Below are 6,096 nucleotides of genomic sequence, written 5' to 3'. Positions count from 1 at the left end.
GTTGGCCAGGCTGGTCTTGAACTCCTGACCTCAGGTGATCCGCCAGCCTCGGCCTCCCAAAGTGCTGGGATTACAGGTGTGAGCCACTGTGCTGGGCCAGATCCATGGTTTTCAAAACCACAGCTCCTCAGACCCCAGGGGAAGAGAAGAGCTAACTGGGTGGACTTTGGCCCCGCTACCCAAACAGCTCCTCATTCATCCTTCTTTCGAGTTCTGCATTTAGGTAAGATTGTATTTGAGCAAGGTATTCTGCAGTGTTGTAGGTGCTTTTGGAAGGATCTGTCCTGCCATGGCTCTCACAACTGTCCCCTGTGCCCACATAGTTGACGGGCATGGGGGACAGTTCCTACCTAACACCACGTTCATACTTTATGACCCCAAGCCCAGACTTCTGTTGATTTTATAAGAGATGGACACCTGCCCCAGAGTAGGGAATCTAACTTCCGATTCTTCCTTTCTAGAATTTGAAATTAAGTCTTACTGGGTTAAAGGCAGTCTCTAATAGAGACTGAACAAGAGCATGTTGTGCAGCGGACAGTGAGGCGGCCACTGGGGGCAGCTATCTTGGATTACCAGATGGCGCCGCCGCAGCACCAGCCCTGCTCTCCCGGCTGCACTCTGCTGTGGCGCAGCTATTTTTCCTGTAAATTTCCCCCACTTTCCCTATGCTGACTTTAAAGGGTCTCTATTAAAAGCTTAAAAACTACTAGACAAGATAATCTGGCCTGGCCTGGTGGTTCACGCCCGTAATCCCAATACTTTGGGAGGCCAAGGTGGACATATCACCTTGAGGTCAGGAGTTCAAGACCAGCCTGGGCAACATAGTGAACCCCTGTCTCTACCAAAAATACAAAAATTAGCCAGGAGTGGTGACATGCACCTGTAATCCCAGCTACTCAGGAAGCTGAGGTAGGAGGATAGCTGGAGTCTGGAAAGCTGAGGTTGCAGTGAGCCTTGATCAGGTCACTGCACTCCAACCTGGGTGACAGTGAGACCCTGTCTCAAAAAAATTAAAAAAAATAAAAAAACACAGAAAATATTTAAATTAAAAATAAAATGTTCAATACAGCATAGCATATGACTCAGTAAATATTCAAAAGTTGTTTATAAATTATTCATGTTTTCCTGTTGCTATAAAATTTTCAGAAACATCTTGGACTATACCTACCAATAATACTATAAATTTTAATTTCAAAAATATTATTCATATCTACTTGGACTGTACCTACCAATAACATCTAGTGCTTTTCTTGAAATTTATTTGTCCTAGGCCAGGCACAGTGGTTCACGCCTGTAATCCCAGCAGTTTGGGAGGCCGAGGCAGGTAGATCACCTGAGGTTGGGAGTTCAAGACCAGCCTGACCAACATGGAGAAACCCCATCTCTACTAAAAATACAAAATTAGCCGGGCATGGTGGCACATGCCTGTAATCCCAGCTAATCGGGAGACTGAGACAAGAGAATCACTTGAACCCAGGAAGCAGAGGTTGCAGTGAGCTGAGATCGTGCCATTGTACTCCAGCCTGGGCAACAAGAGAAAAACTCCACCTCAAAAAAAAAAAAAGAAATTTATTTGTCCTGAAAACTTCCATCTAAGGACTTACATATTTGTAGATAGGCTAATTCACTCATTTGTCCACTTAATCTCTGTTTTTTTTTTTAGACAGAGTCTCATTCTGTTGCCCAGGCTGGAGTGCAGTGGTATGATCTCAGCTCACTGCAACCTCCGCCTCCCAGGTTCAAGTGATTCTCCTGCCTCAGCCTCCTGAGTAGCTGAGATAACAGGCGAGCACCACCACACCCCCACACCCTGCTAATTTTGTATTTTTAGTAGAGTCAGGTTTAACCACGTTGGTCAGGCTGGTCTCGAACTCCTGATCTCGTGATCCTCTCACCCTGGCCTCCCAAAGTGATGGGATTACAGGCATGAGCCACCGTGCCCAGCTTCATTTTTAATTTTTTTTAGATGCTCTGAGATTTATCAAAGAAATAGATGGCAAAAATCCCTTCACTAAGAGCTTCCGGGGTAGAATTTGAAGAAATGATCATTTTAAGTGTGTATTTCATAAATTAAATTTCTTAGGTTTGAGGACACCTGAGTTCCTCCAGTAACAGATCAAAGACTCACATATTCTCAGTCTGAGAAAAGGCCTCCAAATTTGCTTTTGTCACACTTTGGGTCATAGCCCAGTAGTGGGCCCTGAAATCAATTTAATGGATCAGAACCAGCATTTTAGATGATGATGATTATTATTATTTGAGACAGAGTCTTGCTCTGTCATCCAGGCTGGTGCAGTGGTGCAATCTTGGCTCAATGCAACCTCTGCCTCCCAGGTTCAAGTGATTCTCCTGCCTCAGTCTCCCAAGTAGCTGGGATTACTGGTGCCCACCACCACACCCCGCTAATTTTTGTAGAGACAGGACTTTGCCAGGTGGCCAGGCTGGTCTCAAACTCCTGACCTCAAGTGATCCACCCACCTCAGCCTCCCAAAGTGCTGGGATTACAGGTATGAGCCACCACGCCTAGCCTAAAAATTTTTGATTAGAATATTTCACATGCAATAAAACTAAGTATTGTTTTGTAAAAACGGATATCAGCCCTGTAAGCATGCTGAGTAAAGATGTCAAACGTGTCCCTCGGCCAGGCAGGTGACTCACACCTGTAATACTAACACTTTGGGAGGCTGAGGCAGGAGAATCACTTGAGCCTTGGGGCTTGAGACCAGCCTGGGCAACATAGTGAGACCTCAACTCTACAAAAAGAAATTTGTTTTTTTTTGAGACTGAGTCTCGCTCTGTCACCCAGGCTGAAGTGCAGTGGCACAATCTCGGCTCATTGAGACCTCCACCTCCTGGGTTCAGGTGATTCTCCTGCCTCAGCCTCCGCAGTAGCTGGGACTACAGGCATGCACCACCACGCCTAGCTAATTTTTGTATTTTTAGTGGAAATGGGGCTTCAGCATATTAGCCAGGCTGGTCTCAAACTTCTGACCTCGTGATCTGCCCTCCTTGGCCTCCCAGAGTGCTGGGTTTACAGGCGTGAGCCACCTTGCCCAGCTGAGAAAATTTTTAATTAACCACGAGTGATATTGTGCGCCTGTAATCCCAACTACTTGGGAGGCCGAGGTGGTAGGATCACTTGAGCCTGGGAGATTAAGTCTGCAGTGGGCCCTGATTGCGCCATTGCACTCCAGCCTAGGTGACTAAGTGACACCTTATCTCAAAAAAAAAGTGAAATTAAAATTTATAAACCACAAAAACATACCTCTCACTGCAGGTGTCAGTCAAAACAGCCCGCCAAGGCTCTCACACAACCATTTGCCCCGCCCCTTCTGTTTCTAACTCCTCAACCCAACGCAGCACTCACGCACACATACAGACGCACCCCAGGACACTTGCACGTCATTGTGTGTGCCTGGGATTTCGGCAGCAGGCCAGACGCTGGCAGGACGGTAGGAAGGTCTAAGGATCACGGCTTCCTCTCCTCGGAGTACTGCTCTGCCCTGGGCCCTTCCTGCCACATTTGACTTCCAATACACATCAAGGTCCTTTATCAAAACCCACTGTCTGATTCGCCAGAGGATTTTGAGGAACAGGGAGTACTGCTATCCCAGCCAGACCTGGCTTTTGTTTTATTGGGTTTTGAGTTTCTTGGGGGCAGTGGTGAGGGGTACAGGTGGCTGTTAGATCAGCAGAGTATAGGAAGCCGGTTGTGAAACCCCTGGTCACTTTCGGTCAAGCTAGTTCTGGGCTTGGAGCTGGAGGCTGGGGGCTGTCCAGCACTCACCAGCCTTGCAGGCACAAGGGGTTAAGAGGGTCCTCAGTCATTGCCAACCTTAACCCCAAACAGTACAGCGGCAGTCCCGGTCAGCTCTGGCCATGTGTATAAAATAGCAGAGAATCTAGTTGAAATATGATTTTTTTTGTTTTCAGCACACAAAATAATCATTTTACCTAATCTTTTTTCTTCATTCGCATGACGGAACCACAAGATTGCTTTTGGTATAGTGTAGAGTAGAGCTCTGTGTTCAGAGCACCGAGCAAAGAACAGCAGCACCAGACTCCCCTGGGAGGCTGTGAAAAGGCAGAATCCCAGGCCCAGAATAGACCTAAGGATTCAGAATCTACTCTTAGCAAGATTCCCCAGGACATTTATGCACACAGTAAAGTCTGAGATGCAGTAGCATAGACCTGTGATTCGGAAATGCCGGCCTAGCTGAGTGAGGTGGCTCATGCCTGTAATCCCAGCACTTTGGGAGGCCGAGGCAAGTGGACCACAAGGTCAGGAGATTGAAACCATCCTGGCTAATACGGTGAAACCCTGTCTCTACTAAAAATCCAAAAACTTAGCCGGGTGTGGTGGCACACACCTGTAGTCCTAGCTACTCGGGAGGCTGAGGCAGGAGAATTGCTTGAATCCACAAGGCGGAAGTTGCAGTGAGCTGAGATCACACCACTGCACTCCAGCCTGGGCAACAGAGTGAGACTCAGTCTCAAAAAAAAAAAAAAAATTAGCTGTGTGTGGTGGTGCATGCCTGTAGTCCTAGCTACTCGGGAGGCTGAGGCACGAGGATCACCAGTGCCCAGGAATTTGAGGCTGCAATGAGATCATGGTCCCACTGCACCCCAGCCTGGCAACACAGTGAGACCCTATTTCTAAAAATAAATAATAAATGAAGCCAGGCATGGCGGCTCACGTCTGTAATCCCAGCACTTTGGGAGGTTGAGGTGGGCGGATCATGAGGTCAGGAGTTCTAGACCAGTCTGGCCAACATAGTGAAACCCATCTCTACTAAAAAAGATTAAAAATAAAATAGTAATAAAAGGAAACGCTGGCTTGCTAACAGTGGCTGGGCCTTGGCCACGTTTTCATCCCTCTGCAGTGAAACTGTCAGCGTGAGATCCGTCCTTTTCTGGCAAGCGCTGTCTTCTCTCTGATTTTATGCTCTTCCTCCTACTTTTCCGGCATTAAAGCGTTCTTTGTTGTGGGACACAAGAGCGCCTGTGATTGTAGGCGTCGTTTTGTTTAGTTTTGTTTGTGTCTTCACTAGGCAAAATAAAACTTGGTTACCTGCGTCTACCCTGTTGTTTTCTGTTTTCTAGCCTACAAGTCCAAAAGTCTGGGAACAACAAGTAAAAATGAAGTCAGCGGGGTGTCTTACTGCAGAACTGGACTGCGGTGTCCCACAGAAGATCTGGAGTACAGCTAGGTTTGCACCACAGTTCGGAGTGTTGGAAACTAGGAGGTGCCCACTTTGTGAAGAGTGCCATGCAGAGCTTAGAAAGAGACCCAGAAAGGCAGCGGCACAGCTGGAAGGCGGCACACCAGACGCCAGCAGGTCCCAGCGGCCTCCAAGAGCGCTGCGCGCTTGCAAAGATAGCACCTGTGGCCAAAGCCAACTGGATATGAATCTTAATGAAAACAGAGCTGCAGTCAGCATAAGAACTGTAGGAAGATAGCCCAGGCACAGTGGCTCACATCTCTAATCCCAGCACTTTGGGAGTTCGAGACCAGCCTGGCCGATGGCGAAACACCATCTCTACTAAAAATACAAAAATGCGTCCAGACACAGTGACTCACACCTATAATCACAGTACTTAGAGAGGAGGGGGGAATCTCCTGAGGTCAGGAGTTCAAGATCAGCCTGGCCAACATGGTGAAAACCCGTCTGTGCTAAAAATACAAAAATTGGCCGGGTACAGTGGCTCAGGCCTATAATCCTGGCACTATGGGAGGCCGAGGCAGGTGGATCACAAGGTCAAGATATCAAGACCATCCTAGCCAACATGATGAAACCTTGTCTCTACTAAAAAAAATTAGCTGGGCATGGTGGCACACACCTGTAGTCCCAGCTACTCAGGAGGCTGATGCAAGAGAACTGCTTTAGCCTGGGAGGTGTAAGTTGCCATGAGCCGAGATCACAGCTTTGCACTCCAGCCTGGTGACAGAGCGTGCCTGCGTCTCAAAACAAACAAACAAACAAAAATCAGCCAGCCGTGGTGGCACATACCTGTGGTCCCAGCTACTCAGGAGGCTGAGGCAGGAGAATCGCTTGAATCCTGGAGTCAGAGGTTGCAGTGAGCCCAGACTGCACC

The sequence above is a fragment of the Callithrix jacchus genome, chromosome 19, assembly GCF_049354715.1.
Source record: "Callithrix jacchus isolate 240 chromosome 19, calJac240_pri, whole genome shotgun sequence".
Lineage (NCBI taxonomy): Eukaryota > Metazoa > Chordata > Mammalia > Primates > Cebidae > Callithrix > Callithrix jacchus.
The sequence above is the reverse complement of the archived record's forward strand: the minus strand, read 5'-3'. Positions refer to the sequence as shown.